The 14,260-nt window shown below is 59.1% G+C and overlaps 1 pseudogene; it reads left to right on the top strand.

Moving 5' to 3' along the window:
• The window catches only part of LOC140453862 (MAM domain-containing glycosylphosphatidylinositol anchor protein 1-like), a 90,741-nt pseudogene that overhangs the window by 14,538 nt on the left and 61,943 nt on the right, over positions 1-14,260 (top strand).

Raw genomic sequence — 14,260 nt, forward strand, 5'->3', positions numbered from 1 at the left:
CGTGTGTGTGTGTGTGTCTCCTCGCGCGTGTGTGTGTGTGTGTCTCCTCGCGCGTGTGTGTGTGTGTGTCTCCTCGCGCGTGTGTGTGTGTGTCTCCTCGCGCGTGTGTGTGTCTCCTCGCATGTGTGTGTGTGTCTCCTCGCGTGTGTGTGTGTGTGTTTCCTCGCGTGTGTGTGTGTGTGTCTCCTCGCGCGTGTGTGTGTGTGTGTCTCCTCGCGCGCGCATGTGTGTGTGTGTGTGTGTGTGTGTCTCCTCGCGCGCGTGTGTGTGTGTCTCCTCGCACGCGTGTGTGTGTGTCTCCTCGCGCGCGTGTGTGTGTGTCTCCTCGCGCGCGTGTGTGTGTGTCTCCTCGCGCGCGTGTGTGTGTGTCTCCTCGCGCGCGTGTGTGTGTGTCTCCTCGCGCGCGTGTGTGTGTGTGTCTCCTCGCGCGCGTGTGTGTGTGTGTCTCCTCGCGTGTGTGTGTGTGTGTCTCCTCGCGCGTGTGTGTGTGTGTGTCTCCTCGCGCGTGTGTGTGTGTGTGTCTCCTCGCGCGCGTGTGTGTGTGTGTCTCCTCGCGCGTGTGTGTGTCTCCTCGCATGTGTGTGTGTGTCTCCTCGCGCGCGTGTGTGTGTGTCTCCTCGCGCGCGTGTGTGTGTGTGTCTCCTCGCGCGTGTGTGTGTGTGTGTGTCTCCTCGCGCGTGTGTGTGTGTGTCTCCTCGCGCGTGTGTGTGTGTGTGTGTCTCCTCGCGCGTGTGTGTGTGTGTGTCTCCTCGCGCGTGTGTGTGTGTGTCTCCTCGCGCGTGTGTGTGTCTCCTCGCATGTGTGTCTGTGTCTCCTCGCGTGTGTGTGGGTGTGTGTGTCTCCTCGCGTGTGTGTGGGTGTGTGTGTCTCCTCGCGTGTGTGTGTGTGTGTGTGTCTCCTCGCGTGTGTGTGTGTGTGTGTGTGTGTCTCCTCGCGCGTGTGTGTGTCTCCTCGCATGTGTGTGTGTGTCTCCTCGCGTGTGTGTGGGTGTGTGTGTCTCCTCGCGTGTGTGTGGGTGTGTGTGTCTCCTCACGTGTGTGTGTGTGTGTGTGTGTCTCCTCGCGTGTGTGTGTGTCTCCTCGCGTGTGTGTGTGTCTCCTCGCGTGTGTGCGTGTGTGTGTGTCTCCTCACGTGTGTGTGTGTGTGTGTCTCCTCGCGCGTGTGTGTGTGTGTCTCCTCGCGCGTGTGTGTGTGTGTGTGTGTCTCCTCGCGCGTGTGTGTGTGTGTGTCTCCTCGCGCGTGTGTGTGTGTGTGTCTCCTCGCGCGTGTGTGTGTGTCTCCTCACGTGTGTGTGTGTGTGTGTCTCCTCGCGCGTGTGTGTGTGTGTGTGTCTCCTCGCGCGTGTGTGTGTGTGTCTCCTCGCGCGTGTGTGTGTCTCCTCGCATGTGTGTGTGTGTCTCCTCGCGTGTGTGTGGGTGTGTGTGTCTCCTCGCGTGTGTGTGGGTGTGTGTGTCTCCTCGCGTGTGTGTGTGTGTGTGTGTCTCCTCGCGTGTGTGTGTGTGTCTCCTCGCGTGTGTGTGTGTGTCTCCTCGCGTGTGTGTGTGTGTCTCCACGCGTGTGTGTGTGTGTGTTTCCTCGCGTGTGTGTGTGTGTGTCTCCTCGCGTGTGTGTGTCTCCTCGCGCGCGTGTGTCTCCTCGCGCGCGCATGTGTGTGTGTGTGTCTCCTCGCGCGCGTGTGTGTCTCCTCGCGCGCGTGTGTGTGTGTCTCCTCGCGTGCGTGTGTGTGTGTCTCCTCGCGCGCGTGTGTGTGTCTCCTCGCGTGTGTGTGTGTGTGTCTCCTCGCGCGCGTGTGTGTATGTGTCTCCTCGCGCGTGTGTGTGTGTGTGTGTCTCCTCGCGCGTGTGTGTGTGTGTGTGTCTCCTCGCGCGTGTGTGTGTGTGTCTCCTCGCGCGTGTGTGTGTGTCTCCTCGCGTGTGTGTGTGTGTGTGTCTCCTCGCGCGTGTGTGTGTGTGTGTCTCCTCGCGCGTGTGTGTGTGTGTCTCCTCGCGCGTGTGTGTGTGTGTCTCCTCGCGCGTGTGTGTGTCTCCTCGCATGTGTGTGTGTGTCTCCTCGCGTGTGTGTGGGTGTGTGTGTCTCCTCGCGTGTGTGTGGGTGTGTGTGTCTCCTCGCGTGTGTGTGTGTGTGTGTGTGTCTCCTCGCGTGTGTGTGTGTGTGTGTCTCCTCGCGTGTGTGTGTGTGTGTGTGTCTCCTCGCGTGTGTGTGTGTGTGTCTCCTCGCGCGTGTGTGTGTGTCTCCTCGCGCGTGTGTGTGTGTCTCCTCGCGCGTGTGTGTGTGTCTCCTCGCGCGTGTGTGTGTGTCTCCTCGCGCGTGTGTGTGTCTCCTCGCGCGTGTGTGTGTCTCCTCGCGCGCGTGTGTGTGTCTCCTCGCGCGCGTGTGTGTGTCTCCTCGCGTGCGTGTGTGTGTCCTCACGCGTGTGTGTGTGTGTCTGTCCTCACGCGTGTGTGTGTCTGTCCTCACGCGTGTGTGTGTGTGTCCTCACGCGCGTGTGTGTGTGTGTCCTCGCGTGTGTGTGTGTGTGTCCTCACACGTGTGTGTGTGTGTCCTCACAAGTGTGTGTGTGTGTGTCCTCATGTGTGTGTGTGTGTGTCCGTCCTCACGTGTGTGTGTGTGTGTCCGCACGCGTGTGTGCGTGTGTGTCCTCACGCGTGTGTGTGTGTCCTCACGCGTGTGTGTGTGTCCTCACGCGTGTGTGTGTGTCCTCACGTGTGTGTGTGTGTCCTCACGCGCGTGTGTGTGTGTGTGTCCTCACGCGCGTGTGTGTGTGTGTGTCCTCACGCGCGTGTGTGTGTGTGTGTCCTCACGCGCGTGTGTGTGTGTGTGTCCTCACGTGTGTGTGTGTGTGTGTGTCCTCACGCGTGTGTGTGTGTGTGTCCTCACGCGTGTGTGTGTGTGTGTGTCCTCACGCGTGTGTGTGTGTGTGTCCGTCCTCACGTGTGTGTGTGTGTGTGTGTGTGTGTCCTCACGGGTGTGGGGGTGTGTGTGTGTGTCCGTCCTCACGTGTGTATGTGTGTGTGTGTGTCCTCACGGGTGTGTGTCCTCACGGGTGTGTGTGTGTGTGTGTGTCCTCACGGGTGTGTGTGTGTGTGTGTGTCCTCACGGGTGTGTGTGTGTGTGTGTGTGTGTGTGTGTCTCCTCGCGTACGTGTGTGTGTGTGTGTGTGTGTCTCCTCGCGTACGTGTGTGTGTGTGTGTGTGTGTCTCCTCGCGTACGTGTGTGTGTGTGTGTGTGTGTCTCCTCGCGTACGTGTGTGTGTGTGTCTCCTCGCGTACGTGTGTGTGTGTGTGTGTGTCTCCTCGCATACGTGTGTGTGTGTGTCCCTTTGCTCTGTGTGTGTGTGTGTGTCTCCTCACTCTGTCTGTGTGTGTGTGTGTCCCTTCGCTTTGTGTCTGTCTGTCTGTCTGTCTCTCTCTTCCCTCCCCTCACTCTGTGTGTCTCTCTTCTCCTCCCCCCCCCCCTCACTGTGTGTATGTGTCTCTCTCTCTCTCTCTCTCACTTTTTCACTACTTGAATTTGGAGATTTAAACCTGACTCTTGTGCTTTTTGAATTGACGAGCCCAGATTTGATTTTGAACCCTCAGGCTATGTTGTTTTCCCTCAGGGATACCTTTAATGTGCAGTCTGTTCGGAAAATGGCACTTGTGAGAAATGTCTTCTCGACCCTTGAACGGTATTTCCAGGCCCTGAGGTGGTGATCTCATTCCCATCTGGAATACCTCCTCCATTTTGTGTTGTGATTATCATTTACTTTAGTTTAGTTAAATCTCTCTGCTGCCCATTCACGAGAGGGCAGATCTGCAACTCAATCTTCTAACCTCAGAAAAATCTATTCCTATTTTTGTTCCTGGCTCTGTATGTTCCAGCAGTCAGTACAGGTCTGTGTGTGTGTTTGTGTCTCTCTGTATCTGTATGCCTGTGTATGTACATGTGTGTCTGTGTGTGCACATGTGTGTGTATGCCTGTGTCTGTGTGTGCACATGTCTGTGTCTGTGCGTGCACCTCCATATGCCCACGGTGGAGACCAACGTGGGGCATTTGTGTCAAACGTTGCTCTTTGACAAGATTTGCTGACCCTAAGGTTGTGACTTTGCAGCAGGTACTGGTCAATACACAGCCTGTCTGACATTTCCCATTTCCAGTCCTTCCCCTCCGCTCGCAAACAGGAGCCTCCAGGAACTCCAGGGTGTGAGCCGAAACATCAGTCAACTGATACAGCAGTTCAGTGAGACTTAGACCGATGAGCCCAGCTCATTGTGCAATCTCCTGGTGGTTGGTTTCCCAGGAGGAGGGGAAGTGCCTGGTTCATACACAATAGGCAGCTGCATTTCACATACAGGCAGAGGTGGAGAAGGTGAGTGGGAATTTCAGTAGATACTTTATAAAACAAGAAACCTCTAATTCAGTCAGACCATGAACGATGCACAATTGATAGCCAAATAAGGAGGCAAAGAATGATATCACATTCAACAAGAAGGTGAACAACGCTGTGAAGGTCAGGAGCAGGTCAGGAAAATGGGAGCAGCTGAGATACTGAGAGGAAGAGGGTGGGGACCCTGTGACAGTGTCACTGAGAGGAGGGGGTGGGGAACCTGTGACGGTGTCACTGAGAGGAGGGGGTGGGGACCCTGTGACAGTGTCACTGAGAGGAGGGGGTGGGGAACCTGTGACGGTGTCACTGAGAGGAGGGGGTGAGGACCCTGTGACAGTGTCACTGAGAGGAGGGGGTGGGGACCCTGTGACAGTCAGTGTCACTGAGAGGAGGGGGTGGGGACCCTGTGACAGTGTCACTGAGAGGAGGGGGTGGGGACCCTGTGACAGTGTCACTGAGAGGAGGGGGTGGGGACCCTGTGACAGTCAGTGTCACTGAGAGGAGGGGGTGGGGACCCTGTGACAGTGTCACTGAGAGGAGGGGGTGGGGAACCTGTGACAGTGTCACTGAGGGGAGGGGGTGGGGACCCTGTAACAGTCAGTGTCACTGAGAGGAGGGGGTGGGGAACCTGTGACGGTCAGTGTCACTGAGGGGAGGGGGTGGGGACCCTGTGACAGTCAGTGTCACTGAGGGGAGGGGGTGGGGAACCTGTGACGGTGTCACTGAGAGGAGGGGGTGGGGACCCTGTGACAGTGTCACTGAGAGGAGGGGGTGGGGACCCTGTGACAGTGTCACTGAGAGGAGGGGGTGGGGACCCTGTGACAGTGTCACTGAGAGGAGGGGGTGGGGACCCTGTGACAGTGTCACTGAGAGGAGGGGGAGGGGAACCTGTGACGGTGTCACTGAGAGGAGGGGGTGGGGACCCTGTGACAGTGTCACTGAGAGGAGGGGGAGGGGAACCTGTGACGGTGTCACTGAGAGGAGGGGGTGGGGACCCTGTGACGGTGTCACTGAGAGGAGGGGGTGGGGACCCTGTGACAGTGTCACTGAGAGGAGGGGGTGGGGACCCTGTGACAGTGTCACTGAGAGGAGGGGGTGGGGACCCTGTGACAGTGTCACTGAGAGGAGGGGGAGGGGAACCTGTGACGGTGTCACTGAGAGGAGGGGGTGGGGACCCTGTGACAGTGTCACTGAGAGGAGGGGGAGGGGAACCTGTGACGGTGTCACTGAGAGGAGGGGGTGGGGACCCTGTGACGGTGTCACTGAGAGGAGGGGGTGGGGACCCTGTGACGGTGTCACTGAGAGGAGGGGGTGGGGACCCTGTGACAGTCAGTGTCACTGAGAGGAGGGGGTGGGGACCCTGTGACAGTGTCACTGAGAGGAGGGGGTGGGGACCCTGTGACAGTGTCACTGAGAGGAGGGGGTGGGGACCCTGTGACAGTGTCACTGAGAGGAGAGGGTGGGGACCCTGTGACAGTGTCACTGAGAGGAGGGGGTGGGGACCCTGTGACAGTGTCACTGAGAGGAGGGGGTGGGGACCCTGTGACAGTGTCACTGAGAGGAGGGGGTGGGGACCCTGTGACGGTGTCACTGAGGGGGGGGGGGTGGGGACCCTGTGACAGTCAGTGTCACTGAGGGGAGGGGGTGGGGACCCTGTGACAGTGTCACTGAGAGGAGGGGGTGGGGACCCTGTGACAGTGTCACTGAGAGGAGGGGGTGGGGACCCTGTGACAGTGTCACTGAGAGGAGGGGGTGGGGACCCTGTGACAGTGTCACTGAGGGGAGGGGGTGGGGACCCTGTGACAGTGTCACTGAGGGGAGGGGGTGGGGACCCTGTGACGGTGTCACTGAGGGGAGGGGGTGGGGACCCTGTGACAGTCAGTGTCACTGAGGGGAGGGGGTGGGGACCCTGTGACAGTGTCACTGAGAGGAGGGGGTGGGGACCCTGTGACAGTGTCACTGAGAGGAGGGGGTGGGGACCCTGTGACGGTGTCACTGAGAGGAGGGGGTGGGGACCCTGTGACAGTGTCACTGAGAGGAGGGGGTGGGGACCCTGTGACGGTGTCACTGAGAGGAGGGGGTGGGGAACCTGTGACGGTGTCACTGAGAGGAGGGGGTGGGGACCCTGTGACGGTGTCACTGAGAGGAGGGGGTGGGGACCCTGTGACGGTGTCACTGAGAGGAGGGGGTGGGGACCCTGTGACGGTGTCACTGAGGGGAGGGGGTGGGGACCCTGTGACGGTGTCACTGAGGGGAGGGGGTGGGGACCCTGTGACAGTGTCACTGAGAGGAGGGGGTGGGGACCCTGTGACAGTGTCACTGAGAGGAGGGGGTGGGGACCCTGTGACGGTGTCACTGAGAGGAGGGGGTGGGGAACCTGTGACGGTGTCACTGAGGGGAGGGGGTGGGGACCCTGTGACAGTCAGTGTCACTGAGAGGAGGGGGTGGGGACCCTGTGACAGTGTCACTGAGAGGAGGGGGTGAGGACCCTGTGACAGTGTCACTGAGAGGAGGGGGTGGGGAACCTGTGACGGTGTCACTGAGGGGAGGGGGTGGGGACCCTGTGACAGTGTCACTGAGGGGAGGGGGTGGGGACCCTGTGACAGTCAGTGTCACTGAGGGGAGGGGGTGGGGACCCTGTGACAGTGTCACTGAGAGGAGGGGGTGGGGACCCTGTGACAGTCAGTGTCACTGAGAGGAGGGGGTGGGGACCCTGTGACAGTGTCACTGAGAGGAGGGGGTGGGGACCCTGTGACGGTGTCACTGAGAGGAGGGGGTGGGGACCCTGTGACAGTCAGTGTCACTGAGAGGAGGGGGTGGGGACCCTGTGACAGTCAGTGTCACTGAGAGGAGGGGGTGGGGACCCTGTGACAGTGTCACTGAGAGGAGGGGGTGGGGACCCTGTGACGGTGTCACTGAGAGGAGGGGGTGGGGACCCTGTGACAGTCAGTGTCACTGAGAGGAGGGGGTGGGGACCCTGTGACAGTCAGTGTCACTGAGAGGAGGGGGTGGGGACCCTGTGACGGTGTCACTGAGGGGAGGGGGTGGGGACCCTGTGACAGTCAGTGTCACTGAGAGGAGGGGGTGGGGACCCTGTGACGGTGTCACTGAGGGGAGGGGGTGGGGACCCTGTGACAGTGTCACTGAGAGGAGGGGGTGGGGACCCTGTGACAGTGTCACTGAGAGGAGGGGGTGGGGACCCTGTGACGGTGTCACTGAGAGGAGGGGGTGGGGACCCTGTGACAGTGTCACTGAGGGGAGGGGGTGGGGACCCTGTGACAGTGTCACTGAGAGGAGGGGGTGGGGACCCTGTGACAGTGTCACTGAGGGGAGGGGGTGGGGACCCTGTGACGGTGTCACTGAGAGGAGGGGGTGGGGACCCTGTGACGGTGTCACTGAGGGGAGGGGGTGGGGACCCTGTGACGGTGTCACTGAGAGGAGGGGGTGGGGACCCTGTGACGGTGTCACTGAGGGGAGGGGGTGGGGACCCTGTGACGGTGTCACTGAGAGGAGGGGGTGGGGACCCTGTGACGGTGTCACTGAGGGGAGGGGGTGGGGAACCTGTGACGGTGTCACTGAGGGGAGGGGGTGGGGACCCTGTGACGGTGTCACTGAGAGGAGGGGGTGGGGACACTGTGACGGTGTCACTGAGAGGAGGGGGTGGGGAACCTGTGACGGTGTCACTGAGAGGAGGGGGTGGGGACCCTGTGACGGTGTCACTGAGAGGAGGGGGTGGGGACCCTGTGACAGTGTCACTGAGAGGAGGGGGTGGGGACCCTGTGACAGTGTCACTGAGGGGAGGGGGTGGGGACCCTGTGACAGTGTCACTGAGGGGAGGGGGTGGGGACCCTGTGACAGTCAGTGTCACTGAGAGGAGGGGGTGGGGACCCTGTGACGGTGTCACTGAGAGGAGGGGGTGGGGACCCTGTGACGGTGTCACTGAGAGGAGGGGGTGGGGACCCTGTGACGGTGTCACTGAGAGGAGGGGGTGGGGACCCTGTGACAGTCAGTGTCACTGAGAGGAGGGGGTGGGGACCCTGTGACAGTCAGTGTCACTGAGAGGAGGGGGTGGGGACCCTGTGACGGTGTCACTGAGAGGAGGGGGTGGGGACCCTGTGACGGTGTCACTGAGGGGAGGGGGTGGGGACCCTGTGACGGTGTCACTGAGGGGAGGGGGTGGGGACCCTGTGACGGTGTCACTGAGAGGAGGGGGTGGGGACCCTGTGACAGTGTCACTGAGAGGAGGGGGTGGGGACCCTGTGACGGTGTCACTGAGAGGAGGGGGTGGGGACCCTGTGACGGTGTCACTGAGAGGAGGGGGTGGGGACCCTGTGACAGTGTCACTGAGAGGAGGGGGTGGGGACCCTGTGACGGTGTCACTGAGAGGAGGGGGTGGGGACCCTGTGACGGTGTCACTGAGAGGAGGGGGTGGGGACCCTGTGACAGTGTCACTGAGGGGAGGGGGTGGGGACCCTGTGACGGTGTCACTGAGAGGAGGGGGTGGGGACACTGTGACGGTGTCACTGAGGGGAGGGGGTGGGGACCCTGTGACGGTGTCACTGAGAGGAGGGGGTGGGGACCCTGTGACGGTGTCACTGAGAGGAGGGGGTGGGGACCCTGTGACGGTGTCACTGAGAGGAGGGGGTGGGGACCCTGTGACAGTGTCACTGAGAGGAGGGGGTGGGGACCCTGTGACAGTGTCACTGAGGGGAGGGGGTGGGGACCCTGTGACAGTCAGTGTCACTGAGAGGAGGGGGTGGGGACCCTGTGACGGTGTCACTGAGAGGAGGGGGAGGGGACCCTGTGACAGTGTCACTGAGAGGAGGGGGTGGGGACCCTGTGACAGTCAGTGTCACTGAGAGGAGGGGGTGGGGACCCTGTGACAGTCAGTGTCACTGAGAGGAGGGGGTGGGGACCCTGTGACAGTGTCACTGAGGGGAGGGGGTGGGGACCCTGTGACAGTGTCACTGAGAGGAGGGGGTGGGGACCCTGTGACAGTGTCACTGAGAGGAGGGGGTGGGGACCCTGTGACAGTGTCACTGAGAGGAGGGGGTGGGGACCCTGTGACAGTGTCACTGAGAGGAGGGGGTGGGGACCCTGTGACGGTGTCACTGAGGGGAGGGGGGTGGGGACCCTGTGACGGTGTCACTGAGAGGAGGGGGTGGGGACCCTGTGACAGTGTCACTGAGGGGAGGGGGTGGGGACCCTGTGACAGTGTCACTGAGGGGGTGGGGACCCTGTGACAGTGTCACTGAGAGGAGGGGGTGGGGACCCTGTGACAGTGTCACTGAGGGGAGGGGGTGGGGACCCTGTGACGGTGTCACTGAGAGGAGGGGGAGGGGACCCTGTGACAGTGTCACTGAGGGGAGGGGGTGGGGACCCTGTGACAGTGTCACTGAGGGGGTGGGGACCCTGTGACAGTGTCACTGAGAGGAGGGGGTGGGGACCCTGTGACGGTGTCACTGAGAGGAGGGGGAGGGGACCCTGTGACAGTGTCACTGAGGGGAGGGGGTGGGGACCCTGTGACAGTGTCACTGAGGGGAGGGGCTGGGGACCCTGTGACAGTGTCACTGAGAGGAGGGGGTGGGGACCCTGTGACGGTGTCACTGAGAGGAGGGGGTGGGGACCCTGTGACGGTGTCACTGAGAGGAGGGGGTGGGGACCCTGTGACGGTGTCACTGAGGGGAGGGGGTGGGGACCCTGTGACAGTGTCACTGAGAGGAGGGGGTGGGGACCCTGTGACAGTGTCACTGAGAGGAGGGGGTGGGGACCCTGTGACAGTGTCACTGAGAGGAGGGGGTGGGGACCCTGTGACAGTGTCACTGAGGGGGGGGGGGTGGGGACCCTGTGACAGTCAGTGTCACTGAGAGGAGGGGGTGGGGACCCTGTGACAGTGTCACTGAGAGGAGGGGGTGGGGACCCTGTGACAGTGTCACTGAGAGGAGGGGGTGGGGACCCTGTGACAGTCAGTGTCACTGAGAGGAGGGGGTGGGGACCCTGTGACAGTCAGTGTCACTGAGAGGAGGGGGTGGGGACCCTGTGACAGTCAGTGTCACTGAGAGGAGGGGGTGGGGACCCTGTGACGGTGTCACTGAGAGGAGGGGGTGGGGACCCTGTGACGGTGTCACTGAGAGGAGGGGGTGGGGACCCTGTGACGGTGTCACTGAGAGGAGGGGGTGGGGACCCTGTGACGGTGTCACTGAGAGGAGGGGGTGGGGACCCTGTGACGGTGTCACTGAGAGGAGGGGGTGGGGACCCTGTGACAGTCAGTGTCACTGAGAGGAGGGGGTGGGGACCCTGTGACAGTGTCACTGAGAGGAGGGGGTGGGGACCCTGTGACAGTCAGTGTCACTGAGAGGAGGGGGTGGGGACCCTGTGACGGTCAGTGTCACTGAGGGGAGGGGGTGGGGACCCTGTGACAGTCAGTGTCACTGAGAGGTGCAGACAAGTAGAATGAATATGCAAGAAGTGTTGCCAACTCTCCCAGCTGAGCCCCTGCTCTATCTCCCTGTGATGGGAGTACGTTGAGGGGCACGTATTGGGAGGTGATTACTCCACAGCTCAGAAGCCTCCAGGCAGGGTGGGAAGGGGGGAAGACCAGGCAAGCTCAGCCCGCACCGAGTGTGGAGACTCCATGAGTCTATCATGCTCATGGTTCGTATTGCATTTTGGAAATGAGTAAAGACAATGGTTTTTTAGGAGGGTGTGACCCCAGCGAAGCCCATGGCCCCACGGGCAGCTGAGCTTTACTTGTGATGAAGCAGAATGAGGGTGTCAGAAGGAATTCCACAGCCAGGGGATGGAGCAGCTGTCTCTGTGGTAGTAAGGGTAGTTCCAGGATGGTGTGTTGCTTCCCTAATACACACTCAGAGCGGCTGCAGGACATCGTCTGGGATGAGAAGGTATGTTGGTACCGAGGATATCGGTAGGAAGGGGAATGAGCTCCTGATGGCAGGTTTTACTGAGTTGGGAAGGAAAACAAAATGTAGGACCTTGAGCTGTAACCCAGGGATTACTCCCCGTGCCACGTACACGTGAACATAAGAACCATAGTATTTACCAAGTGAACACGTGGCTGAAACGCTGGTATAGGAGGCAGGGTGCAGCAGATCTCTGAGGCACTGGCACTGACTCTGGGGCAGGGGGACCTGAGTCACCATTCCAGGGTGACACCTTAATGGGAGTGGGACTGGTCTCCTCACTGGGAGATTGGCTGGGGCTGTTGGATTGGGTTTGAACTAGCTTGACAGAGTGGTGGGAATCTGAGGGGTAACTCAATTTAGAAGGAAGTGAAGTTGGTAACAGGACGTTGAACAATGTTAGGGAGGTGAGATGGTAGAAGGAACAACTGAGTAGACATCGAAAGTGAAATGATGTCAACAAGACCCAGTTAAGGGCACTCTCACGGAATACACACAACTTTCAGATCAAGACAGACGATCTAAAGGTACAATTAGAGCTTCATGGGTATGATCTGATTGTCATTACAGAGACATGGCTGCACGGTGACCAGGACTGGGAACTGAATATTCAAGGATACTCGCCGTTTAGGAAGGACAGACAAGAAGGAAAAGGAGGTGAAGTTGCGCTGGTCATTAAGGATAGGATGAGTACATGAGGAAGGGAGGATCCCAGATCAGGAAAACAATGTGTGGAATTGGACAGGGTGGGAGCAAGTAAAATCAAGGGGCATGAGATAGTGACAGCCTAGGGCATGGCATTCATCAGGAGATGCCCAGTGTTCCCTCTAATTTTCTCTCTGGAATCACGGGCCTCTGAGGTGTGAACACAGCAGTGACTCCCGGAACTCTAGAAATGATCGCCTCCCTTGGTGTTCCCATGCCAGTCGCTGTGCACTGCTATCTTGGAGTGCACATGTTAGAGGGTACATTGGAGAGGAGAGAAGCTTATAGCATCAGCAGCACAGTTATTGTGTGTGACTTCAGTCTGCACGTCACCTGGGTAAACCAACTGAGCACTGAAGCTGTGCAGGATAAGATTCTGGTGTGTGAGAGGGATGGTTTTCTAGAGCACCACGTTGAGAAGCAGATGAGAGGACAGGCTATTTTTGTGAAAAAGCGCTAATTAACAATTTGATAAAGAGCTATTCGGGATGAGTGACTGCATGTGATAGCATTTCACATTATGTTTAAAAGTCAGCTCGTGCAATCTGAAACAAAGCTGCTAAATATGATTCTGGGAAACGGGGAAAGTGGGAGGCCCAGATTGGCTGAGCTGGCTTGGGAAAATACCTCACAGAGCGTGACTGTACTTAAACAATTGATAATTTCTAAAGAATTATTAGATGGCTGCCAGCTATGGCGGAGATCTAGCTCCTTGGAATGCTCCTCACATACATAGGTGGTGTGTTGAGCTGCAGCATGGAGCGCCTGGAGCTATGGATGGACTCATTATGGAGCATCCATGATGCTGAGGACGTTGTGGATAACGCAGTTAGCAAGCAGGTCACACCACAGCAAGGACTTCACAGACAGAGGCGTGTTGGTTGACCACCAGGAAGACCGTGCAGGGGTCCACTGTGGCCAATCCCCCCTCCAACAGACTCGATTGGATACTGTTTGGGGAGGTGGATGGTCTGTCGGAGAAAGAAGCAGTAGGCAGGTTTATGGCACCGAGGTAAAAACAATGACTGCAGATGCTGGAAACCTGATTCTGGATTAGTGGTGCTGGAAGAGCACAGCAGTTCAGGCAGCATCCAAGGAGCTTCGAAATCGACGTTTCGGGCAAAAGCCCTTCATCAGGAATAAAGGCAGTGAGCCTGAAGCGTGGAGAGATAAGCGAGCGGAGGGTGGGGGTGGGGAGAAAGTAGTATAGAGTACAATGGGTGAGTGGGGGAGGGGATGAAGGTGATAGGTCAGGGAGGAGGGTGGAGTGGATAGGTGGAAAAGGAGATAGGCAGGTAGGACAAGTCCGGACAAGTCATGGGGACAGTGCTGAGCTGGAAGTTTGGAACTAGGGTGAGGTGGGGGAAGGGGAAATGAGGAAACTGTTGAAGTCCACATTGATGCCCGGGGTTGAAGTGTTCCGAGGTGGAAGATGAGGCGTTCTTCCTCCAGGCGTCTGGTGGTGAGGGAGCGGTGGTGAAGGAGGCCCAGGACCTCCATGTCCTCGGCAGAGTGGGAGGGGGAGTTGAAATGTTGGGCCACGGGGCGGTGTGGTTGATTGGTGCGGGTGTCCCGGAGATGTTCCCTAAAGCGCTCTGCTAGGAGGCGCCCAGTCTCCCCAATGTAGAGGAGACCTCATCGGGAGCAACGGATACAATAAATTATATTGGTGGATGTGCAAGCAAACCTTTGGATGTGGAAGGCTCCTTTAGGGCCTTGGATAGAGGTGAGGGAGGTGGTGTGGGCGCAGGTTTTATAGTTCCTGCGGTGGCAGGGGAAAGTGCCAGGATTGGAGGGTGGGTTGTTTGGAGGCGTGGACCTGACCAGGTAGTCACGGAGGGAACGGTCTTTGCGGAAGGCGGAAAGGGGTGGGGAGGGAAATATCTCCCTGGTGATGGGGTCTGTTTGGAGGTGGTGGAAATGTCGGCGGATGATTTGGTTTATGCGAAGGTTGGTAAGGTGGAAGGTGAGCACCAGGGGCGTTCTGTCCTTGTTACGGTTGGAGGGGTGGGGTCTGAGGGTGGAGGTGCGGGATGTCGACGAGATGCGTTGGTGGGCACCTTTAACCACGTGGGAAGGGAAATTGCGGTCTCTAAAGAGGGAGGCCATCTGGTGTGTTCTGTGGTGGAACTGGTCCTCTTGGGAGCAGATCCGGCGGAGGCGGAGGAATTGGGAATACGGGATGGCATTTTTGCAAGAGATAGGGTGGGAAGAGGTGTAATCCAGATAGCTGTGGAAGTCGGTGGGTTTGTAAAAAATGTCAGTGTCA

Source organism: Chiloscyllium punctatum, chromosome 3 (genome assembly GCF_047496795.1).
Source record: "Chiloscyllium punctatum isolate Juve2018m chromosome 3, sChiPun1.3, whole genome shotgun sequence".
NCBI lineage: Eukaryota > Metazoa > Chordata > Chondrichthyes > Orectolobiformes > Hemiscylliidae > Chiloscyllium > Chiloscyllium punctatum.